Source organism: Phalangium opilio, unplaced genomic scaffold, assembly GCF_054372755.1.
Source record: "Phalangium opilio isolate 3A_F unplaced genomic scaffold, DU_Popi_V2 ptg000113l_1, whole genome shotgun sequence".
NCBI lineage: Eukaryota > Metazoa > Arthropoda > Arachnida > Opiliones > Phalangiidae > Phalangium > Phalangium opilio.
In genome coordinates, this window is record NW_028324209.1 from 2426137 (window position 1) to 2453048 (window position 26912).

The following is a 26912-nucleotide window of genomic DNA, read 5'->3' on the forward strand; positions in this document are numbered from 1 at the left end:
CTTAGGAGCACACCATCCAAAGAAACAAAGTTGATACGACAGAGGCCCACGAAATTTCCACCCATTATTAAAGGCAATGTGAAATATGTAAGAAAACCTAAAAAGGTTGTTTTTACCTACAGTAACCTAACCTTTGACATTGATATTTACAATCAATATATGAGGAGGCTTACGCGCGTGATTTCAATGTCTGTCTGTGACCGAGGCCGTTTTGACTAAAGCCTAAATACAAAAGTAGCATCTGTATTTTGTAAATAACAAATACGTTTTACTTGCATTCTACACCTATACCTAACGTGTCACGTGACCTTTTAAAACTTTAATAGCCTTAAATTTATGAAAACTCAAAACATCATCAAATCAGTTCCACTCATTTACAAATTAAATTACAAGAGAATAAAAAAATATCCAAGAAATCGTTTAATAGCAGCACCCCGTGTTAAATCACCATTACAATTTAAAACGGCGAAACCTAACGACCTGCCATTAGTCTACGATGGAAAAATCGTGCAAATATTAAATAGACGATGCATGAATAAAATAATTAATATAAAAAAATTATTACAGGAAAAACGATTAAGTAACGGGTTAAATAATTACAGCGGCGTGCTAATTAGCGTTCTACCCCCCCCCCCCGGCCCCTTACCCCGAGCCTATTCGTGAAGAAAGGGTAAATTTGGCGTAACCCTAAAGCTAGTATAATAATAGACTAGGATGCAAAAAACAGGAGATTAGAGAGGTTTAACTTTCGATTAGGTCTATGTACTGTCGGAATTAGTAACTCGACTCCAAATTTTTGGGGGCTTAACCTCTCTAGAAATGAACGAATTATTATTTTAGGCGTTGGTTTTTAAGCCAGGGAGGAAAAGAAATTTGGAGAAGAGATTTTTACAGGGGTGTGTGTGTGTGTGTGAATTAAAAATGTTATAAGAAAAAATACTTGGTCCTTAATGTTCGGATAATTTACATGGAGAACCTGCCCATCGTAAAGAAATATAGCCGCCAAAGGGCCCCTGATAATAGGGCTATTAAAATACGGAAAATTATTACGGCTACGTGACTACCCCCACCTAAAAAACCACACCGCCACATTTGATGTAGTAACTATATATTCTTTTACAATTAAAGAGAATGTGAAATATATATATATATATGAAGATATCTATGTATAAGAATTGAATTGTCATGACAGCACTACACGCGTCCCGTGCCAATACGATAAAGGAGACCCGAATGGTCAAGGGTGCATTTACGACACTAATAGCGAAATCTAATTAGTCAATTAAGGCTTCAAATATGATGATATTCGACAGCCACATCTGATTGGTCAAGGGTTCAAATACGATATTAAAGAACTAACTGATTGGTCACAGGTGAGTCTACAATATGCAAAATGAGTAGTCTTTGTCCAATGGTATTTATTAAAAGGCCGGAACACAATAGAGCTATTTCAGAAGCCTTAGTGTGACGTCACCCCATAGAACCAAAGCGGTACCAAACATGGCCGCCGACTGCCAAAGCTAAGCCCGTGACGTTTGACCTATGCACTGACGTCACAACTGAGATAGCTCTATAGACATGGTATGGTAGTACTTAATGAAACATTATCACGACTTTCTGAGACAGATCATGGGAACTTAACGAAGGATGAGACAAAACACCCGCTTTGAAATCGTGGAATTTATAACCGAATAATTAGTGAAATAAATTTCTAACATCAAAATTTCCCAGAAAAGCAACTTTTACAAACCAAATAAACTTATGTCCAGCGCGGTACAATACACCCCCACAAACAATCAAACAAACATATTACTCCTATAGTTCTCTAGTTGTTTTCAACATCCCTTTAAAAGGTACATCGAAACGTTCAAAGAAAAGAAGACTCCCGCTCTAAGAATAATTATATTAGATTCAATTACCAGCGCGCCACAGCGGAGAAAATGGAAGATCTTGCTTTTTTTTTCGGTCAAATGGCCAATGGTTTAAAATTACCGAGTAATAAAAAGATATAATACCACCATGAGAGAGACGCGCGCTCTAGGAGGAGGGAGTTTTTTTTTTTTTTTTCATTTTGGTCAATTTAAAAGACGATCAAAATACGTAACGTTTTAACTTTAGCTTTCTACTATACAAAGCTAGGGATGGGTTGGCTTTTTTGAAGGAAAAAAATTTAAGATATGAAAAAGCACGAGCGTCTTTTATTAAATACCCTCACGGACTTGATTGCAATTACAAGGAGCCGGTTTCAGACTACATTTATTAAGAAAAAAATATAACGCGGATTAAAATGAATGAAGAATCTCTCTCTTTACCACCCTAACAGGGTGAAGCTCAGAGAGGTTTCTTTAAATTAAAGGGAAAGTATTTCGCTATACGTACACTCCATCGCCTTTAAGAATTCATCGTGGCAACGTGAAGAAATGTATCATTTTATACGCGCAACGAACATCTATTTTTTTTCCGTACTGTAAACTAAACCAAGCCTAGCCTAAACCCCAAGCTAAGCTAAATTAGACCTAGGCCTTAACTTAAGCCTAACCTGGCCAAAGAAAACCTAAACCTAGGCCTTAACCTAAGCCTAACCGGGCCAAAGAAAACCTAAACCTAGGCCTTAACCTAAGCCTAACCGGGCCAAAGAAAACCTAAACCTAGGCCTTAACCTAAGCCTAACCGGGCCAAAGAAAACCTAAACCTAGGCCTTAACCTAAGCCTAACCGGGCCAAAGAAAACCTAAACCTAGGCCTTAACCTAAGCCTAACCGGGCCAAAGAAAACCTAAACCTAGGCCTTAACCTAAGCCTAACCGGGCCAAAGAAAACCTAAACCTAGGCCTTAACCTAAGCCTAACCGGGCCAAAGAAAACCTAAACCTAGGCCTTAACCTAAGCCTAACCAGGCCTAAGAAAGCCTAAAGCTAACCTAAACCTAGGCCTTAACCTAAGCCTAACCAGGCCTAAGAAAGCCTAAAGCTAACCTAAACGAAACCTAAACCTATCCTACTGGAAATACTATGGGGGTCAGGTTGTCTTCAAAAGTTTATTTCACGAGTCCCTTTTACTAACAATAATATCTTCGGTTTTTCCGAAATATTATGATTTTTCATTCATGGACTTCTTTACTCAGCCAAAATCCAAGGAAATTCAACATGTCAACAATCCTTTAAATATTAAAAATGTCTGAGATTGAAAACGCGGGAGAGACATGACGGTTGAAAGCCATTTTTTAAAAAAAGTTAAAATTTAAAACTTCAAGGCAAAGAATAGGAGAGGAGAGGGGTACCATAATAAAAAAAAATTTCAAATATTAAAACTCAAAGAATCAAGTACCAATCCGTAACCCTGAAAATTCATGCAAATACATTTTTTTCTTCCTCTATGGTGTTTTAATTGAGTCATCAATATCCGTTGAAGCTTTAGGCCAAGCTAGGACGAGTTTTTTTGGGAGGTATGGAGACTGCGGTGGGTAACACCATCCAGGGCGATTCTGGAGAGAGTTAGTGGGGGGACTAGAGGCAAGAAAATTCGTCAGCCCACACAACACGTTTTATCAAAACTAAAAGCAGGTATATATCCGTAGAACCTAAAGGATTCTCTAACCCTAATTCTTAAAAAAAAAACTAAAAAGAAATGAAGATTTTAACATACTCTAAGTGGGGATGAAATTGGAATTTTCTCGGACCTAATTGAGAGTGAGGATTTTTCATAGTCGATAGTCGACCCGCGTGTCAAAATTTCCAGTTAAAAACTTACCCAATACGTAGATTATTTAATTACGGTTCAATTACTACGAACTGTTTTGTAGCACATCCTAACCAACTGATGAATAGACATATTTTAAAAGGTCTAAATTAAATTTACAGGGTTAGCGTATTTCACGAGTCAAAAAAGTTGCTAAGCCTAATTGAAAACAGTACAAAAATTAGGCCTAACCTATCTAAAACTTTCCAAACATGAGAGGCGCATTTTTGACCTACTGCCTCAATTCTTCCTCGAAAACTAAGGTAACAACTAAGATTCGAAGGAGAACCAAATAACTGTCTTGGGAAAATTTCTAACAACCTATCGGGGTTTTCCACAAAAACGTACGATCCAGGTGAAAGGGGACGGGGGCGGAGTTGGTTTCTTAGTATCCAAGGGTTTTCCGAACCCTAAATGAAGTCCCTTCTCTTACTAGATTATTTGGTACACACACCGTATATGTACCACACCCTGTCCATTTACCCTTGAAGGGGGAAGTTCAAGATGGAAGGTCAATGTAAGGGGATAAGCGGACGAAAATCGAAACGAACGACCATTAAGAAATAGCCGGACTTTAGTTTGTAAATTTCTATCGGAGCAAAGAGTTGACGTCAGGTCAAGTTGGCAGCGAGGGGTCGAAAGGGGAAGGCGTCGCGCTCGCAAAAAAAGAAGAAGAAAACAAGCAATTTCCAACTTCTTCGTTGGCAAGCCAAGTCGTTTATCTTGGAACGCCATTTCTCAAAAGCAGCTCGCTCTCTCCTCTCCGCAGCGGAGGAATACACCTTCCCCGCTGTTCCACAGTTGGAATACGCGTCTCAACCTTAATTGGTACCAGAGTGCAAACTGAAACGCGTCTATTTCTGATGGAATTGGTACGAAGGCTAAGCCTCGGTCAAATATCAAACTGGAAAATTGCCTACGATACGAAATTTTCCCTTCCCAAAAAGAGAGAGGCCAGCCAAAATTAGGGGAAGATGTTTTTACCAATTGAAGGTGGAGAATTTACTAAAGATTAAGGTATGGTCAGTGGACAACGCCTACGAACTGTGGTACAATTTCAAGATGAAAAAATATCCAGAGGGGAAGTTAAAGAGTACATTGAGAAGGTGATTTGATGGTCGATTCAATCTAAGTTTTCAATGGGTACAATGATAGGAAATGTAAGTATTAACGCTGAAAAAGGGGCGTTTAACTTTCATTCTCATTGACAATTCAGACTGAATCATACCAGATTCAGTAAGCAATATGTCTAGGGCTACCTTTTGGTGATATCTCAATTATAACCCTTGGTCAAAAGCCTTGACTACATTGCATTCACCACTGAAATATGTTTTGGGCATCCAAGTGCAGGTGCCTCGATATTAGAAATGAACCAAAAAAAAAGGTTTTCGCGAGGAAACGAAAAACTACTCGATTTTCTAAAGAGCCGAACCTCCCCCCCCCCCAGAAGAATCTAATCCCCTATGAACTAAATAAACACGCAAAATACGATTCGGTTCAATACCAGGGGGCCCCTGCATCTACTCAAGGACTACACTCACTCACCTACACGCTTGGTGGTAGTTAACGTGGAACGAAAGGTTATGACCCTTAAGTAAGGTAGAACCATTTTTTACGTTACAACTTAGCAAAACCACTGGAACAAATGGACCTACCTTAAATAATTAACATTAACACTAACGAGCAGTCTTAAAAAACCTGCAATGAAACAGAAAATATCGCATTTCGGTTAATTTTAGTAATATCGCTGGATTCAAAAAAGTAAACAAGTCAATCACCGTATATCACGATGTCGTGGCAATCGTGTTATCAATCCGTAGACCCTTATACATTTTAAAAGGAAACGGTGCCATTACGGCGATATACTTATCACACGAAGCGACTGGCTTTTATGTCTTTATTGCAAGAATATTGGGTTCTCTTCAGTTCAAAGTAAAATTGCAATACCATAGAAACCGCGATATCCGTCATCTATCTGTTATAGTTGGTAAATCTAAGACTGGGACGAACTAAGCTATTTTAAAAACGCGGAATTTTGTTTCGAACGATCTTGGCGGTCGGCCGAAACAACAAACACATTCGCTGATAATGTCAGACAAGTATCGAAGAGCCAAGGAATTTTGTTATCCAAAGCTAGTTTTTAGGAAATAATCTTCACTTAGAGACCTATTTCAAAATTTGAAGCTATAGTAAGTTCGAAAGGAAATAAATACCTCAAAAGATAAAATATTACCAGCGGTTATAGATAAAACAGGACCAAACCCTTTTTCTAACTAAAAATAAATAAACCTATCTCTAATAAAACTGCATCGCAATCCCATCCAAAGCCTTGGTTTTGATTATGTAGTGAAAGTATAACAGGTTTTATCCTTTGAAATATTTCTTAAAGACCAGAGAAGGTTGTTGCTTATTTGACAACCTCGCTGACGGTTTTTTGTCCCTTATCCTTAATAAAAAGTTAGGTCTCGAGAAAATATAAAAAAGACCGAGAAAAACCTAATTTCCTTTACATGATTATAACAAGTTATAGGTGAATACCTTTTCAGTTATAAAGACTTAAGGTTTAAGGTCAACATGACCCGAGTGTTACCAAAAAGACTTTTAAATAACAGAGATACATTATTTTCACTCTCAAGTAAAGTTGACTGCTAAAATATGGACCTTTTTATCGCTAAACTCGGTAAACTCGGGCCAATACGTAATTTTACAACGCGACAACGTTATCTAAGGTACGAGTAAGAACAGCGCGGATATTATGTCAAAAACGCCTATAGAAATAACCCATAGTTCTCAAAAAAATATGAAAAGACAGGGCCAAAAACAACACCTCACCTTTCCGCGCTACGTCAAAACTTCCTTAAAAATAGATTTTTTGAAAGACATCAGCCGAGTCTTAAAATAAAGCTAACCCTAACTCGAAAAAAAAAAAAAAATTGATGTAGGATAAGGAATAAACAGCGAATTTCGAAAGCTGTCTCCGTTATTTTCACAACATAATGTAATACAATCGTGTGACGTCACAATCTTATTACTATGTGACATGAAAATGCAGAGTTACCGGACGTTACGCTGTTTTTTTACGCCACTAACTAAGTCTAACGGGCCGTATCCAAGGTTGTATTGATGAAAATTAAGAGAAGAATATAGAAATTTAATGAAGTTCGCGGTTTTCCAACAACCTTTTTTTACAAGTTCAACCATCCATGAAAGAAAAGTAAAATGTTCGTTACATACACTCGTAACCCGTTCGGTTACGAAATAATTAAGGGAGATTCTACATGCGAGCAATTAAACGCGACCATAGAAATCGAAATGTGCCTTCAGGGAAGGCCATTCTGTATGGTAACACTAGCCTATAACCAATGTGCACCTTTTTATTTTTTACCAAATCGGTATTTTATTACATTTTTCTTGTGAGATTCACTAAATAAAATTGAAGGTAAAACAAATTCCTTTATAGATCTGAGTTTTGGCTTTCTTTAAAAGTCCTTAGTGCCAATTGGTAAGGTCATACTTTTTTGCCGTTCCCCCAGTGTTGCAGGCCGTTGGTGAGTCGCATCGAGAAAAGCTAGCAGTTCAGTTTCACTCAGTACTTGACCAACTTGACTAGCAGAGGGCCTGACAACACTGCACTGAAGTTAAAGCTGAGAGAGGAGAAGGAATTTTCTGTAACCAATTTAGTGAAAACTATATCTATACATGTTCAGGAACTTCAGGGAATGTGAGTGATAAGCCCCTCGGTTCAAAACGTGGTAGAACTATTCAGAGTTCTTAGCAAAACAAGTAAAACTGGACATATCATAAACTACGGATTCAGAATTTCCTAAATATCATTATCATAATAATATCAACTTAGTACTTCTCACATGAAACACAAACCAACCAATTATGAAAACAAACAGCTGAGGAATTCATGACCTAAACGGGCGCATTAAGACGGTAAAAAAATGTCGTCGCTTTTTAGCCACATCGTATGATGAACATCTACGATGAGGCTCTTAGTTTGACCTGCCCTGTTGTCATTCTCGTAGTAGTAGTAGTGTCAATAGTAGAGCCTTTGGCAGTATAAATTTTTTCGTTCGTCATTGAAGGGAAAATGAAAGGGAGAGAATTGGAGTGAAGTTGATATTTTTCGTTCGTCTACTTAAAAGGAAGGGAATTATGATAGTTAGGTTAGGGCGTTAGGCCATGTACTCTCCCTTAAAAATTCCTCTCACCCGTCTACAATAAGAGTTTGACCGCTCCCCTCTTTCAACATTCAAAGAAATTGAGGTAAATTTTGAAAGAAAAAGCTAGTATTTACTGACGTTATTTTTAGAATGGTCTTAAGGCACCGGGATATTACAATTATTGGGTGTTTTACCGAATTCTTTCTCTTTCAAACGCTTCTGGCCATAAGTTCATGTTAGAAATTTATAAGATGCGAAAATTACGCGTCTATGTTGTAAACTAAAACTTTCTGTACGTGTATTAATCGAGCGTTAAGTAATCATTTTAGCACTGTTAAAGGTAACTCGATCATCGAGGGGGTAATCACTAAAACTTTCTGTTCTTCTATTAGGGTTACTATAGTGTGTGATCATTTTAGCATTGTTAAAGATAACGCCTCGTTTTTAGACTGGTCTTACGGGTAATCATTTTAGCAATGTTAGGGGTAGCGCATCGAGGGGCCACTCACTCAAAATTTCTCTTTATGTCGCACTATTATAATTATAACATAAATAAATTTATTGAAGTAAGTATTACAGGTAATAATTTTAGCACAGTTAAAAGTAGCGCATCGAGGGGCTATTCACATAAATTTTCCATACGCCTGTTAAGTACGGTACGATGTGGCTAGTATTACGAGCCCTTGGGTCGCCTTGTTAAAGCTTGAATTGCGAGGAATAGGAATAAAGTGGCGTCCTAACTTATATCATCCAAGGCTTAAAATGTGGTGCCAACGAAGGAAGGGACGCATCATAGCGGCTGAAGAAGGAGAAGAAGAAGATTCCTGGCTTCTGGTTCGGGCTCATTTAACGCGCAAGTTGCCGTAGGCGAAGAATTGGAATTTCTTACAAGGCGCGCCTCTTTCTCATCTCGACTCAAAAACTACTACTTCAAGAGAAGAAGAAGAAAGGGGGGGGGGGGTTCTTGCCCATTTTCTTCTTCTTATTCTTTCTTATACTTTTTATTTTTTCGGAGGGAGGGGGTGGGATACACAAAAGAGACAACAGAAACGGATCTTCTTCTATACATCCACCCCTATCTCCATCCTTCATCCCAACTTATTTTCTCGCTCTTCCTCAGTGCTGCCAGTGGGTTTTCAACCTCACAGTTTTTCTAAGCTTCTCTAAAATTTTTAACTATATATATATATGTATATACAGGGTGTTTCTGAAAGGTATGTCAGAAATGGTTATATTATACGACATTTTGTCCTGAGGGCCACCGTTTTCAATTTATGATTGGATTGTGTTTTACGGATGATCCTTTAAATTTAAATGAGGAGCTAAAGATTGTTTGTTAAATTTAAAACACTCTTAGAAGCATAATTTTCGACTAAAAATCAGCCAAAGAAAATCAATCTCCCTCAATTTCTGACAGAACTTTCAGAAACACCCTGTATATATATTTATATAAAGCATTCTTTTTATATATAACGAGCCTGTTTTTATCATCCTGAAGCTTTTTTGTACAATATAATGAAAAAATTTGTAATTTTCTTATTTTTATTATGTTGAAGTTTGAAACATTTTAAACAAAAAACCCCAAGTTAAAAGAATATTAGGTTTTTTTAAAACTTTTAATTGAGAGTTTAATTACGTCAAAATTTTGATGACTTATTTATAAATTATGTAGAAATGTCAAGAAGTAGTTTTATCCAAAAATGACTAGTACTGTACCATTTTAAGCATTTTAAACAAAAAACCCAAGTTAAAAGAATAAAGTTTTTTAAGACTTTTAATAGAGAGTTTAATTACGTCGAAATTTTGACGACTTATTTATAAATTATCTAGAAATGTCAAAATGTTGTTGTATCCAAAAATTACTATAGTACTGTACCATAAATAATATATTAATTCACGCTTAGTTAACGTGTCCAATGCGAAATTCCCTGAAATTGCAAATAACCCGAATATTTCAGGTATTTCAGGTTTTAAAAACTATCACCCAAAACCAGGCTTTTTAAAAATTAAAAGTTAACTCAAAAATTTTATCATACACTCGAGTACAAAAAGTCGAGTTTCGTATAGAATAAAATAGATTCAAATTTCTTTATAGAGGGGACACAAACCGAGTCTTAGAAAAGCTCAAACACACACACACACACACGTCGGTAGTTTTTAATTTAAATCCCTTTTTGACTACGATTATATTTCTCCACGTTATGGTAGAATAAAATTCCTATATGTCTTAGCATCAAAACGTCCTAACTCGAGCGTTAACAATGCCAGGGAGTTACTTGATATTAGGTAAAAACTAAATCCGCCCCGCCTATTTCATTTCAATGAAGGTAAAAATTGCTGGAAAAGAAGAGAAGTGAGAGAGATTTCCTTGCAATTCCAACAGGAGAGAAGAAGGAAAAAAAAAACGTTTTTAATAAACTGACGGCCCCAGACTTCTATTATTATTAAAATTCTTTTAGCCAGGTGAAATCATTTCTATATTTCACTCACTTCTTCCTTACTCTATATTCGATTCCAACCCCCGTATTTGCCACCATCTTGGAGGTATTAAACGAGAAGTTTCAGTTCCTGAAATTTAAAGGGATAGCGTAGCAATTTTGGGGTTTCAAAAAGGTTTTTACGAATTAATAAAAAAGAAAGCCTTAGATATACAGGGTGTTTCTGATAAGTCTGCCATAAGTTGGGCGATTTTGAGTCGAAAATCTTCTATGACATTTTACCGTCCGGGCCACTATTCAGGGTTCATACACCATTTGGAAAACAAATTTTCCTGAGATTTTCAGGTTTTTTCCCCATATACTTCCCTGAGTTTTCCAGGTTTTTCCCTTGAGTATCCTATGGAGCAAATTGGACTATAACATACTCAAAGGACATCTGCGTATCTCTAATATAACCAGAGTTATGAGCCTCCAAAGTTTAGTGTAATGTTAATCCTATGGAGGGTATGTTCACGAACATTTTGCTTAATTACTCGGCCCCTGTTTGACGCAAATTTCCCTGATTTCCCTGAATTTTACTAAAAATTATTAATTTCCCTGAGTTGTCGCAAATTTCCCTGATTTCCCTGAATTTTACTAAAAATTATTAATTTCCCTGAGTTGTCGCAAATTTCCCTGATTTCCATGAATTTTACTAAAAATTATTAATTTCCCTGAGTTGTCGCAAATTTCCCTGATTTCCATGAATTTTACTAAAAATTATTAATTTCCCTGAGTTGTCGCAAATTTCCCTGATTTCCATGAATTTTACTAAAAATTATTAATTTCCCTGAGTTTTCCCTGAGGTTTTTGTCAACTATTTATTTCCCTGATTTTTCCAGGTTTCCCCTGTTTTCCAGGTTTGTATGAACCCTCCTGTTTCCGAGTTACCTAAAAAAAAACTTCTATTGAAGAAAATTGGTAGATATAAAACGTCCTAAATTAATTTCTCCAAACTCAGAGAGTTCTGGTTCTCTCTGCAAAGAAGATTGCAAAATATTTAAATTTTTCTCTCTCTCTCTCTCTCATCTTTTTCTCCCCTATCGTATATACGCACTTCCAACCTTAAAAGTAACTAAAATTTAAATGGAAAAATCATTTTTCAATGAAAAACGGGTGCATTCAAAGACTGCAAGGTCTACTTATACCATGGACTCAAACGGAGAGAACTTTTTCCTACATTCTCCATTTTACAGAAGAAAAAAAAAGTAGAAAATGGGGGGATGAACGAATTTAACCCCCTCTGAAATATCTAATACACTTCTCTTTTTCTATATATGAGAAATAAATATTTGCGCAAGGATCTGCAAGAAAAAAAAGTCAAGAAACTCGAAAACGTCTGCGTTGAAATCGAATGAAGCCGAAAAAGGAAGAAAAAAGTTGCTATTTGAACAACGTGTTTAATTTTCGAGTATATAATTTTAAAATAAGAAAACCTTTATTTAAAGTTCATTAACCTAATATGTAATTTCGCGAGGGACATAAGGTCACAGCATCAAGGAGAGGCCGCCCGGAAGGTATCAGGCTGTGACAAGTAAATCATTTTTTATAAGACGTGGTATTAATTCATAACTAAATTAGATCAATGGTTAACTACTTCTACGTCTGTCATTCGGAGTCAGCGCCTAAAAGGGAGGGTGAAATGGAAAATAAAGTGATTTTTTAATCGATTCTTCTACTAATTACTGGTTCTGACTGGCATACTGTCTTTAAAATTAGTGTATTCTGGTACCTGATTACGTAACATCGTTTCTAATGAACCTTAATAATTGTAGGCCTAAAACCAGTTATGAAATATGATAGAAGGAATTTCAAAGAAATTATACATTTAAATTGGCCTTCACTATGCTAATCGGAGCTTCGTTGCAATGGTTCGATCGACTCGAGCTAATTTTAGGAGCGTCCTATAGAGAAAATAGGAGTGTCCACCCCCTCGACGCTGTAGATCAGAACAGAGTAGAGATAGGCGCGTGGTTTAATGCGGCATTTGGGGAAAAGGGATGGATTCATCCCTATTTGCATAGAATTGCGATTTCCATCTCGTTTTGCGCCGCTAGCCGTTAGGCAGCTTGGCAGTGTAAGCTGCAAGGCAAGCTAAAAGCAACCCTCTCTTTCCCGGCCGTTGCCCAAGATATAACGTACATTCAGAAGTAACATTACCGCAACAATAAGTAAGACAACAAGTTAATGAAGATGTAAAATATAATCTCCACCGCTTATCAAAGCTAGATTTCGTAGAAGCAAGAAGTGATACCAAGTTTATTAGGGAGAAGGTATAAATTCGCCACATTTCTAGCTTTATCTCCAGTCCAAACGTATAGTAGGTCCGGAGTTAATCCCCGCCTCTAAATTACAACCAGCATCTCATTGGTTCTTGAAACCTCACGTCAGCGCGACACGAATGACGAAAATTACCTATTTTCCGACTGAGGAGAGGTGAAATAGCCCGACCTCCTTTTAAGTCCCCCCTTGTATTTTGAAAGGGGGGGACTATGGCGCGCCAATTCTTAGGCATCTTACACCTTCTCCCTAATAAACTAGATATCGCTTCTTGGTAGAATCAATTAAGTGCCGGAGGGTGCCTGCAGATCCAATAGGTATAAACTAATAAACAACAACGGACTAATACTCCTTTTCACAAAAAATAAACCCTATCCTGAGAACATAAACCATTCTTAAAGGGCCAGAGTCTCATTTAAATCGTAAAATTTCAAACACTCTATTGTCTATAAACACAATAACAATTTTGATATACCGAAATTTAGTATTACTCCAATGGAAAGTGTCACGCACACTTATAGAGTTTAGGTTACTTATGATATATCGTATATGATTGATACTAGCGCTGGCAAAAAAAAGTAAAAAGATGATGGGAAGAATGTTTATTTAAATCCTATGGCGGCAGAAATATCCCCCTTTTTCCCACCAAGAACGAATGATTATAAACTTTTATCGTAAATTTTTTTCTTCCAATATAATCCGAAGATGTATCAAACGGAAAACTTGCAAAAAATATCGATTTTAACAGAATAGTAACGTAACAGGCTCTTTTACACGAATTAAAGGGAAGATGACACTAAAACCTACTGTAATTTAACTCGATAATGTAGCGATTTTAAATAAATTGACTTAAAAAATGTTTTCTAAAATATTAACAGTCTAGATCTTATCAATTTTCATTTAGGCAATGACTGATTTCCCTGATATTTCTAGAGGGGGTTTTCCCTGATATTTCTAGAGGGGGTTTTTCCTGATATTTCTAGAGGGGGTTTTTCCTGATATTTCTAGAGGGGGGTTTTTCCTGATATTTCTAGAGGGGGGTTTTCCTGATATTTCTAGAGGGGGTTTTTCCTGATATTTCTAGAGGGGGTTTTTCCTGATATTTCTAGAGGGGGGTTTTCCTGATATTTCTAGAGGGGGGTTTTTCCTGATATTTCTAGAGGGGGGTTTTTCCTGATATTTCTAGAGGGGGGTTTTTCCTGATATTTCTAGAGGGGGGTTTTTCCTGATATTTCTAGAGGGGGGTTTTCCTGATATTTCTAGAGGGGGTTTTTCCTGATATTTCTAGAGGGGGTTTTTCCTGATATTTCTAGAGGGGGGTTTTCCTGATATTTCTAGAGGGGGGTTTTTCCTGATATTTCTAGAGGGGGGTTTTTCCTGATATTTCTAGAGGGGGGTTTTTCCTGATATTTCTAGAGGGGGGTTTTTCCTGATATTTCTAGAGGGGGGTTTTCCTGATATTTCTAGAGGGGGTTTTCCTGATATTTCTAGAGGGGGGTTTTTCCTGATATTTCTAGAGGGGGGTTTTTCCTGATATTTCTAGAGGGGGTTTTTCCTGATATTTCTAGAGGGGGGTTTTTCCTGATATTTCTAGAGGGGGGTTTTCCTGATATTTCTAGAGGGGGTTTTTCCTGATATTTCTAGAGGGGGTTTTTCCTGATATTTCTAGAGGGGGGTTTTCCTGATATTTCTAGAGGGGGGTTTTTCCTGATATTTCTAGAGGGGGGTTTTTCCTGATATTTCTAGAGGGGGGTTTTTCCTGATATTTCTAGAGGGGGGTTTTTCCTGATATTTCTAGAGGGGGGTTTTCCTGATATTTCTAGAGGGGGTTTTTCCTGATATTTCTAGAGGGGGTTTTTCCTGATATTTCTAGAGGGGGTTTTTCCTGATATTTCTAGAGGGGGTTTTTCCTGATATTTCTAGAGGGGGTTTTTCCTGATATTTCTAGAGGGGGTTTTCCTGATATTTCTAGAGGGGGTTTTTCCTGATATTTCTAGAGTGGTTTTCCTGATATTTCTAGAGGGGTTTTCCTGATATTTCTAGACTCTTCCTGATAAATTCAAGTCTTTCCTGTTCGTAATAACGACACCCAAAGCACAAAACCAAATTTCTATTCTATTCACTTTAAATCTGAAACTACAGTAGCAACAAAAAACAACTTAATCGACGATACAACCGACAAGATAAAATTTTCCGTTCCTGAGACGTTGATGGTAGAAGAATAAAAGCAAGAAGAACCTGGAAAATAAAAAGTCCTTATAGACGCGTGTTTACAGGAGGTTGCTGCGCAGAAAAGAAAGCTTGGGATTTTCTATAAGGGTTTTGGTTTTCACTTCTTTTTTTTTTTTCAGTTTCCCACCCACAACTTTGTAAAAAAGGTATTTTTTTGTCGTTGTGACGTGCTTGGCTCTCCGACTCGTCAGAACTTAGGTGATGCCCCGACAAAATGAAAATGGACGGAAGTTTGCGAAACTCAATCCCCGAATGGAAAAATAAAAGGTTCTCAAATCCGCCATTGTCAACAAGAAATACCCATCCGCATCGTGGGACGTATACGTAAGTACATGCCCATGAACGATACAAAACAACCATTTTCTCAGACTATATAGCATCTTCAACAGCGGTTTAGGTATACGCGTGAGACATGTGTATTACTATTATAAAGATAGGAAAAAGATTTCCAAAAACAATGAATTTGTAAGAGAAACAAAATTCGATTGAAATCGTAGCGTAGTATTTTTCGTTGCAGCATTTTATTTTCTGATACCATTCAAACCTTGTTTTCCTTTCTTAAAATTGCCTCTATAACAGTGGATAGAAAAAAAGTATACTGTATATTTATCGTTAAGTTTATTATATGGCTATTTGAGTAGCTAATTGGTATAATGTGTCAACAAATGTATACTAATTAGATACGTATCTGGGTGACATTTTCTAAGATGACCACACGAAGCATTCTTAGTCACGAGAGTTAAAGTTATCTGCCTGTAAATGAGCTATAGTGGAACTTCAATTCACTACGAGACTTAATGTCCAATTATTTACTTATGGTTAGTTAGATATATAACGTTTCGCCAAGATGGTGCAAGCGCGCGGTGTCCTTGAATCTGCTGCACCATCTCCCAAGACGTACAATTTATTCTAAAGCAAGTTCCCCTAAACCTTGGTTGGTCGCGTCCAATCTGTCTTTCGCGGAGTTGGGTTCCCTTTTAGTTTAGTATCATTAGTAGCCAAGCTGTGGCTAGAGTTATTTTATCAACGCCATAATAATTACGCCAAGTTGTCTTCGTTTGTTGCACGACCAAATGATTAAGGAGTTTGGCCCTAATGAGTAGTCCCACCGCGAAAATGGGACCCCATCATCTACCCCCTTGTCCCCCCGTCCCCAAATATATTAAATCTTCCCCCCCCCCGAATCCCTGCTACAGCGATAAACATTCCCCTAGAACCAACGAAATAAACTTCCTTAAAAGTTAAAACTAAATATTTCTAGCTGGCTGCAGTCTTCGGTTCGGAAATGTTCTAGGATAATTTAGTTTGAGAGAAATTTTATTTATAACTGTATCTATTATCATTTATTAAGAAAGGAAAGTGGGAATTCAGTCCAGTTTTAATGGCACGTAATTAAAGTGGGAGCGAAAGAAGGTCCTAACTTGAAGTATGCTGATAATCCTTGAAATTAATCGAGATTTAGGCCTACAGTGTCATTTATTTATTTATTTGGTCACAGCCTTAAGAGTTATAACTACGGGATTCGTTTTTTGTTAAGTTGGAGCAACATCATCAAAGCAAACTTGTTTAAACCCCACAAATTTCCCTCAATTTTTACCAAGAAGCGATATCTAGTTTACTAGAGAGAAGGTATAAGATACCCAAGTATTCGCGCGCCATAGTCACAGTCCCCCTTTCAAAATACAAGGGGGACGTTAAAGGAGGCCGGGCTATTCGCCTCTCCTCAGTCGGAAAATACGTAATTTTCATCATTCGCGTCGCCGCGCTGACGTGAATTTTCAAGAACCAATGAGATGCTGGTTGTAATTCAGAGGCGGAGATTAACTCCGGACCTACTATACGTTTAGACTGGAGATAAAGCTAGAAATGTGGCGAATTTATACCTTTTCCCTAATAAACTAGATATCCCTTCTTGATTTTACTAAATATTATAAAGTTTCCTGAGATTTCCCTGAATTTTTAGTCAACAATTTATCAGGTTTTCTAGGTTTGAATGAACCCTGTAACGGTACACAAAACATGGGTACATTATACTCCCTTTAATGGGTTGGGGACGGTGTACACTCATATCGAATTCAGCTTTGTTTTTTATCGCTTTCCGTTTGACCAAGGAATTAAGTCAGGCGGTAGAAATAAAGTTTGTAAACTCATTGGGCATTCACCTCCCGTAATTTCTATTCCAAGTCATTTTCTAGCAATTTTTACTCCCTTTTTTGCAGATATACCCAAAAGAAAGAAGCTTACATTATTATTCGTTGGTAATAAAGCTATAGGGCGCGAATCAACCCCCTCTACAACAATTCACTCTCTTTTTCCTAATGTTTCTTTTTATCCAATTCACCGGTTGGTTTCCCGTAAGTTCTCTCCCCCGCGTAGCCCAATAAATGCCTAAATTATTCACGCTTTTGCAACGTAAAATTTTCACTTCCCATCGTGCAAGGCCTAACAAAATATTCGAATGCGAAGTTTGAACAAAGTTTAACTCGTGTTGCCAAGGATTTGATACATACTAACTAATGAATTTTTATACTGTTAACATTAACGGTAAGTAATCGGACAAAGTTGTCATGCAGACGCCATGAGACGTCCATACATTGAAAGTGAAAGAGTAATTATAAATTCTAGTAATAGCCTACTATGATGATGATCTATCCAATTCGAGCAAGTAAGGGAATCACGGTAGGACGTGTCTGTATTCTGTTCTGGGTTTAGTATAGCGAGACCTTAATTTTGTCTCACATGGACAATGTCCTTAAGGACTTACACGTCAATAAATTACGGGCCATTTTAATGACGACGCTAGGTGAACCTTTTAATTACAACTTCTATTTATAAACTTCTCGCGATACAAACAAGGGAGTTATAGGGTTAAATCTTAACGTTTGTCAACACTGTCTGGTTACGTCGAAATTCGGACTGAATGGTAAAGGAAAAGACGCGTGTCACTTGTCACGATGTAGGGACAGAAGGGCTGTCCCGATGAAGGGAGGAGGGAAAGGCAATGTACGTCTTTCTGCTGTTTGCCTTAATGATTGATTTCTCGATCTTGTTGCGTTTTTATTGCTTCGTGGACTGTAATCGTTCTTGGGATCGATTTTTGTTTTTTTTCCCACCCACTGGAAAACCCTTCCCGCCTTTTGACCACGTGACTTACTTTATTTCCTACCCAGTCAAGATTACTTACGATATTAGGCCAGTTATTTCGTAAAACGGTATCGTACTCTCGAGGGGGAACTCACTGAAATTAATCCATGAAGACACTTATCGTACGAGTTATATTTAAAAGTTGTGACGATTAGATCGCAACCGCTGTACTGTGAATCTAGCGAGTGATTAGCCCCTCTTGTATTTTTGTCCCACCATTAATTAATCAATTCACGGAGATAATGCGCAGGACATCAACCCGATTTGTTACGAATAAATATTAATTAAGTTTAGCCATAAAAAGAGAAGTTTGTACTAAAAGACCATCCAACAGCATGCAGTTACCCGTTATTCCATCATTTTGTTTAAACGTACGCGGAGAATTATGGGAAAAAAGGGGGCGTTCCTCATTTTATTTTATTGCTCCATTAAAAAAAGGTACTTAGCGGCTTTAAATATTTAAGAGGTAAGCGCCGTCCAGCGCTTTTTCGTAGCTATAGAAATATTAACGGCCTGTCGCGTGAACGCCTTTCGAAACGCTAAAAACAAACGGCTCGCTGCTACATTTTCCCTTCAAAAACACGCGCTGCTCATATTATCGGTACGTCACTTTAGTTTAAAAAGGGGGTTGCTAAGTATGTACGTATTCCAGCCGATCAATAAGTTTACTTTCAACGTGTTTACATCGGACTTAACGTTCTCAAAACCGTTTCCCGCGTATAGAATTTCCGTATTAAAAGACCGGAGCACCTGCGCTATGGATATAACGTAATTCTCGATTCGAATTTCGCTTCCGTGAGCGGTTCATATTGCCTCCCATATCACATACATACATGGACTTTGTAATTCCATAGAGGATCAGCAGTAACGCGACCTAATGTGCCGTGACCTCTTTAAAATAAATCTCGAGTGACCTTGGGATACCAGAAGATCACAATTGCCCTCCAGGCCGGCCGGAAATAAGGAAAATTTATTATAGGAGATGTTTCCAGTCATCCCACCTTTGACTGGAAAAATGATAGGACATTGTCCACTGTAGTGTGCAAAAATAGTGTCGCATCTTCATAATCAAACTATCAAAACCTCGGAAAACTTATTGGTCAAAATGTCCAGTGACCCCCTTAATCTTGGGACATTTAAAAATTTTATTGGGCAAAGTCCAGCAGTGTCCTGTGCTTATTTCCGGCCCTGCCTCCAGGTAGTGCTGAAATGGAATTTAGAATGACCATCAGCTTCAACAACTACACATCGATTTTAGCACCGACTAAGCAAGCACCCATGCAGTTTTCCTATCCCCTATAGGATTTATAAGAGCCATGTCCATATTCTCAATTTTCTCCCTCCGCTATTTTCAAGATAAAAACAAAGGACAAAAGTTAGCCCCCCCCCCTACCCAATCTTTTGCTCTTTATTGTCTCTTAGCGCTTGATACGAACAACGTTCGTACGACGAAATTCCGTGACACTTTGCGAACTATAGGAGCATTCCAAGCTACTAAGAGAGTACACGGTTATATCTCTTGTTTTGATGAATTAAGCCGACGGAGAAACCCCCATGAGAGATCAAAACGCAATCTTGCTATATATATACCTTATATAAGCCGCGTGCAAACGAAAATCCCGGAATATGTTTCGTATTTCCGGGGATTTTACGAAAAATAGAAAAGAATACAAATTGAGTTTTTAATTATTTTTATACTAGGGAATAAAACGTATACGGTGTATTTAATCGTTTCCGTGAAGAAAAGCGTCTCGTTTCTTAAACTGTTTCTAAGCCTAAATTTGAAAGACCGAGGCTTAGCGTGACCTACATAGAAAGAAAAATATAGATATTCAAATTAGGCCTAACCTATTTTCCATTCAAATCATTCGTTTCGAAAACTTTTGAAGCAGACACATATCGGGAGATATTTGTTAAAACGCACGAAGTGGTCCAGAGAAGATTTCTGGGTTCATGGTTCGGAATAAGCGAGGCTTTATTAAAGAGTTTTACTTCGAGAAGAATCCCCTTTTTGCAGAAGCAAAACCCTCGCTCGTGCTAGACTTAAAAAAGCGCGCGCTTTACTCGGTGGCAACAAAAATGTCATCCCAACAGCTAGCACCCGCCGGGTCGTCCAATTTTTATCCCCTGTACCTTCCACAGTATTATTTCTTGAAAAATTTGAGTCCCAATTTGATGCTAGGTCACGCTTACGAGAAGGGGAGTTTGTATATAGATTTTTCACAAGCTTGGAAAGGGTATAATCGTGGTTCTGTAGCTATGGAAAAAGGGTGTTTACAAGACTGAATCGGAATATAGTTGAAGGACTTTATCCTATTTTCGCTCGCTTCAACTTTAAATCTGATTTACATGCGTGGGATAGGAGAGTAAAGCCCAGCCTTGAGTTTGTACAAAAAGGATTTGAAACATATTTACAAAATAAAATGAGAAGTTCATAAGTTGAAGTGGCTCTTTTTATATGTAAAAAAAAATCAAATTGCCCATAAGCTCTAAATAGTAAAATCTTTAATATGTGTAGTTACCTTTCCAGGCCGCCATCTTCCAAGATGGCCGCGAATTCGAGCCGAAGAAACAATATATTCATTCACTAATACATAGATTTCACTGGGCCCCTAGTCGAAGAAATTCCAAGTCGAAGAAATATTATGATTCATTGCATTAATCGTTAACCAGTCTACTAAAATTTACATGAAATTATAGCCTTTCTGAATTCTGCATGACCTACGGAACCAAAACAAGAATTTCTAAGATATAATTTCTGTGATAAAAGGATATTTTTCATTTTTATATTTTATTCTCGGATAATATTACGTATACGCGGACCGGATGGAGGGTAAAGGTGTGACCCACTATTTTTTTCTAGAGGTCAAGAGTTCGCGATTGTTCAAAGCTGGAGACATCGCCCTCTATTCAGGGTTACTTACGTAAAGTTACACCATAGAATTGTTCATTAGATTACGAGGGGGTGTTGTTTCATAAATATCGAGTCAGAACAGGAAACACTAAAAAACACGTCATAGACACAACAGAAACACCCACGAAAAAAAAAAATGAGTTAGCTGGACTTTGAATAGAAAATATATAAATAAAAATTCACATTACTTTAGGGTCAACGTATCCTTATAAGAAGGCAAAAACGTAATTAGATTTAAGCATAAAAATTCGATTTCAACTTAAGGGAAAAAGGTGTTAGAAAGTTATAAACACTTGACTGACAGCTACGCGACTCTCTTAAGTGCCTCAAAATTTAAATTAAGGCAATTTCCAACGTTCTAACTTTACATAGTATAAACTCTAGTAATATAGATGGATGATCTTTTTTGGAAAAACAGAAAATTTGTCCCCGCTGTACGCGTATGCATGCACCTTTTGATATCGTGTAACCCATTAGCGGAATCAGAAAATACGTTGTCACTGAAGAGTTTCCTTTATATACCCAAGCCTTGGTCCCTATAGCTAAGCCTAACGAAGTATATATATATAGCAAGTTCCAAGCTAGTTCCATAACGCCCCAAGATGTCTTGGTTTCTCTGCTCGGGTAAAAGAGGCAAGGACTTAAATCTGGTCGTGATTTATGTGGGACAATTCCGGGCGACAGAAACACGGGGATCTAGCATCGATTAGTCCCCTCTTCCCCTTTCCCTCCCCTCCCTTATTCTCTCTCGTGCATGGGTCCTCCATCCTCATCTTCTCCCGCCTTTTCTCTCAGCTATCCTCTTTCAAAACGCCACGCAGCAAGCGGGCATCCTTGCAGAACCGAACCGCAAACTGCAAATTTCGTCCTTTCCCAAAGACTCCATAGGTTTCCCCTCTGTACAAATTTTGGAACGTTCTCGGATGTGCTAGGCTATTTCGGAATAAAAGTCTTAATACCTTTGATAGGGTTGTGGTAATCAAATTAAACCCGAGCGCGCGAGAAATAACTCGAGGTTTACGCGAAAATACTCTTATTTGGCGACCCTATACTATAGGTCCGGCGCATGCCCTTGTCTATATGAATTTGGTCCCTTCTCAATTTGAACGTATAGGCGTACAGAGTATGAGCTCTGGTTTTAAGTTTAAACAGACCTAAGGGTGCACTGCACTGCACTGGGTTTGGTTCAAATTTGGCTCTTATCCATCTCAACAACGACTAACTTACATTTAATTTTTGGTAATTGGATTAAAAGAACCTTCTTCAGAGCTCTTTCGAAACTATAGGTACCCTTATTTAAAGTGGGTCGACGAAACTTTGAAGATACTATGATACGCAGTTTTTAAAGCTGGTAGCACTGCTCGTTTCCGGAACAGATTTTTGCAAAACTGGCACCCAAATTTTGCCCCCAAAAATTAACAGGGTTGCCACGGAATTTTCAGAACCAAATTCCCTGACTTTTCCAGGTTTTCCTTGACCTTTTTAGGCCGAAATCGTAAATGTTTACAGTACGTTTTAAGTGCTTATAATTAAATAAACTCTCTACATTAGGTTTTCCAATGTATTTGTTGCACCAAAATGATTAAGAAACATTTTAACTATAAATAACAGTCTAAGAGATTTTTAGAGAGCATTTACTTTACAAAAACAATTCTAGACATTAAGGATTGCTCTAGAGTTCACTCTGTGTTAAGAGAGGATGAGGAGCAACTTTCACTACTCTTTCAATAAAGACTTATCCCCATAACTTTTACCCACTAAAATCAAATTCCCTGACTTCTCTGGCTTTGCTGAAATTTTTAAAATTCCCTGACTTTTCCCTGACCTTTTCGGCCCATTTTTAAATTCCCTGACTTTTCCAGGATTTCCAGGTACTGTGGCAACCCTGATTAACGATTGTCTTGATAAAAACAAACCTACAACACTTGAGACGTAATTAAAATTAACTGCTTTAAATTTATACCTAAAAACATATAAATTTAAACCACATTAGCAAGGTTAATGCCTTTAAAAAACAACTCAGGCACTGTATATAAATATCCAGCAATAAATATATTCGTTTCTAAGCAACATTAAAAAGAAAATATACTGACTGCGATGGAATGAAAAATCCAAAATATAATAATCTAGATATTGCCTAAAGGTAGTAATTGAGCTCTGACTGAAAAGATACATTGACGTAAGATAAAAATCTCTGTAGAATCAACCTTCCTTCATCCTTTAACATTAGTACGACGAAATCAAACTATAGTTTTGGGGGAATAAACGAACATTAAAAAGTTATATTGTTTACATTTGGATATAGCGTTAGATGATATGAAGTAGTCGAAAGAATTTTCGTGGTTTTTTTTTTCTCGCGGTACTTAAGGGTATATCCCCCACCCAACCGCCAAGCCAGTTCAGACCAAACCCAAATAACTATACTTATATATTTTTGAAAGAGGACCATTTTTGCACGTAGTCCCTGCAGTGAAAACAATCGATTCCTTGTCTATTTCAGAAAATAATAAAAAATATAATGAACCATTTGATAATTTGTATTTATATCTATTTCAAACTTGGTGTGTTTTGAAGAAGTGTACAGGGTGTTCAAAAACGGCCAGTAGGCCACCCTGATGACCCCTTAATAAAAAGTCGTGACCTTAGGTCAAAATGTCATAGAACATTTTCCACTCAAAACTGCCCATAGAACCACCCACTTGTACTTCGGTTCTGAAAACCCTTTTCGAAACACCCTGTATTATAACGTATTTATTACGAGTTTTATCGATTTGGGTTATCTTTAAGATTTCAATCTCGATTTTGGTTAATAACTCCAATTTAAAATATTTATTATAAACTGGCTCACATAATTTGGCAATTCGGATAATAATTTCCATTCCAATATAAGGCATTATCTGTATTGAGTTAATAATATATCAGTTAATATTTATGGGCTGGGTGATATTCTCAAACGATACTGTCATAATTAGATAGGTTTAATTGCGTTTAATGTATAAATTTGCGCTGGAAATTATCAACGTAAATGTTTCGGAATACGCTTGTTAGATCATCGACCTTTGACCTCAAGTTTGGAAACTAACGGCGGTTCGATTTTTAGTAGTCCAATTGCACTTTTCCAGCCAGGGTCCAAACATCCGAGGATCGTATAAAGAAAATAAGAATATCATCGTGGGCTCGTCATTGCCATCCCTAAAAGTAGTTTTAAACCTCAAAGTACAGGGGGAAACAGTCAAAATCCAGTAAAAATGGCGGCGGGAAAGACTGCCATACCATAGACGTGACGTTGAACTCTGGGAGAATATATATAAATCCACCCTCGAGAAGTTGGATGAAAATTACACGTTAGACGCGAGCAGACGCGTCAAAGATTTCTCCTCGTTTTAAGAGTTGTTTTGGCGGGCTACGTCCAACTAGGCTATTATCTACCAAGCTAGGATTAACACCGAGGCTAAAAGGCGGGATACCACGCTATTTAAATCAGGTTTAAATATCAAATTTCCCGCCTTTGCCTACGGTGTAATATCCCGATGAAAAAATATAGTAGAAGTCAAGCTTCTATTTACGGCGCATTTTTACGAGAATTTTCAAGCCACGACTTTTCCTAATGGTTTATAACCCTCCTTCTCAATTCCATACAGTCAAAAACGTCTCACTCTTAAAATTCTACAAGCATAATTCCAGAGTTCGTTTAGATACGTATTTAAAGGCGCTGAATTTTCAGGTTGAAATAAGGTAGGTTAAATTTTCACGATCAAAGTTCAATGTTAGTAAGGAAGGGGGAAAAGTATTTTTAAAACGTGACTTAAAAAGCACTATTCGAGGCTTTTGTTTATGGTCCACTTTTCGAGTGAAAAATCTTTCCATTTCCCGGAGAGAGGAAAGCTTTTACGATGGGCTTTCCCTTCGATTTTTGAAGACGCCGCGGAAATTTTTTTTTATTTCGCGACACTTTATTGTTTCTTCATCCATCTATTTTCTCTATCCCAGCAGTTCTCCACCTTCCGTAGTATTATCTTCTACGGAATAATAACACGGTGTGCCATTTCTTAACCGTATATTATATTTTTCGCCAACGTCATCCCCTCCTTTATGTTAAGGCAATTAAATAAAGTCCCCCCCCCCCATTTCAGTTCAGTTCTTGGAAAGGAAAATGCAATCACTTAATAGGTGTCCTTCACGAGACAGAACCGTTAAGCCTTGGTCAAGTGAAAAATTGGTCTAAAAAGTTATTTTTAGTTCAGACTGGAGTGTAAAAATAAAGATAATAATAAAAGATTTTCTGCAAAGAAAAATAAAAACGCTTGCGCCTCCCGTTTCTAAATTGGTTCTAGCGAAACCTAAGTAGAAGAGATGATTTCTGCGTCCTTGAAATTGAACCAAGGCTTAAATAATTTCTTCTACAGCGTGTTTTCAAACTAACATTAAGTTCACATTCCCTTTTCTCTCGAGGCATTCATTACTTTCCACTTGCAGACTAAAAATTTAGAACAACCGAATTGATTGCGTTGGGGAAAAAAAATAAAATAAAAATAAATCAGAAACTAATTTTCGCCACTATTTTTCTATAAATGGGATTTTCCAGACGTAAAACAACGAGAAAATGCGGCTCACGACAAATAAATTGCGAAAGGAAAATTCGTACGGTACTATAAGCCTAGAAACGAAAGTAATCATTCTAATTAAAACGCGCCACTACTATTAATAACGATATATAAAAAAGAATAATAATAAAAATGGATCTTAATACCGTTCCGAGATTAAAATTAGCCCTAATGAAAGATTATATATCAAAATATGTCCCATTATAAAACGTACCGAGTAGAAATATTAAACAGAATATGTATAAAAAAGGACAACAAAATGGGAAATTAATAGAACATTTATACAACCATAGGGGAAATTAAAATGAAACGTGTATCCTTCCTAATTAGTTCAGTCTCAGTATGCAATATGGAAAATATCAAACCAATACTTTTGTATCGTATATGAGAATACATCTAAATGAATAATTAGGTCGTCTGCAATTTACCATACTAATTTCTTCCGTCACCAGTACCGCGAAACATTTAAATACAAAACAAGTGTTGATCTATCTTCCAGCAGCACAATGAATGTAAAATTATACGAAAATCTTAAACAAATAACGTATGAAATCAAATGAATATTTGCGGTTGCAAATAAATTTTACTGAAACATTTCTTAAGCCTTGCCAACAGACATCACAAAGCAATACGTCCAAAATATAGAGCATATTGCGATTGGGAAAAAGAAACGACGAACCCGATATGAATCAAAACGAAAAATAATGTAAGTTTGTCGGCGTCGCGTCGCGCGGTCCTCTATCCTTATCGAGCCCAAATGAAGACATTATTTCATCCAATGGGGGATTGAAACCGCACCGCTATAGCGGCAGGATCTCTTTAATTTCGTATATCCCCTCTATATAGTCTAGCAGCAAAGTCATAAAGGCGTAATAATTTATACAATAAAGGGGATTTAATTAGATTGAAACAACGCTATAGAAACATAACCAAACCCCCGGCTAGATTGATTCCCCATCTCTCTCTCTGCATCCCGCTATACGATAGTAATTATAATTAAAGTAGATACGTATTAGACCTACAAGAGTACCAAGGGAAAAGGCGGGAAAGATATACATATAGTATATAAAAAAAAACCAGCTAAAATTATGCCTGAATTTGGCCCGAAGCAACTAACTATACGGGTGTGTATGGCATTAATGGCTTATTTCCAATGATATGTATAAGAAAACAAACCGTATTTGAAACAGTCTAATAAGGATTTGGTTTATTCTAAATTTAAGGCAAGAAATTGGTTTGATCTGTTTAATTTAGTGAGTAGTGGTATATACGAGGACCCCAACCCCGATACCTAAGTTGTTTTTCCCCATATATTTCGCTGAGTTTTCCAGGTTTTCCCCCTATGGAGCAAATGTTA

General features: G+C 37.2%; 1 protein-coding gene across 7 annotated transcripts in view; it reads right to left on the reverse strand.

The window, feature by feature from the left end:
* Positions 1-26912, reverse strand: part of pxb (putative Hedgehog signaling attenuator pxb) — a 317882-nt gene that overhangs the window by 104065 nt on the left and 186905 nt on the right. The window contains exon 1 of one of the 7 annotated variants that reach the window (XM_089852720.1): positions 3748-4012. The exons of the other annotated variants lie outside the window; for them this stretch is intronic. The gene's annotated coding sequence lies outside the window, so the exon portion shown is untranslated. Of the gene's footprint in view, positions 1-3747; positions 4013-26912 lie in introns of those variants that run through there. 7 annotated transcript variants of the gene reach the window in all.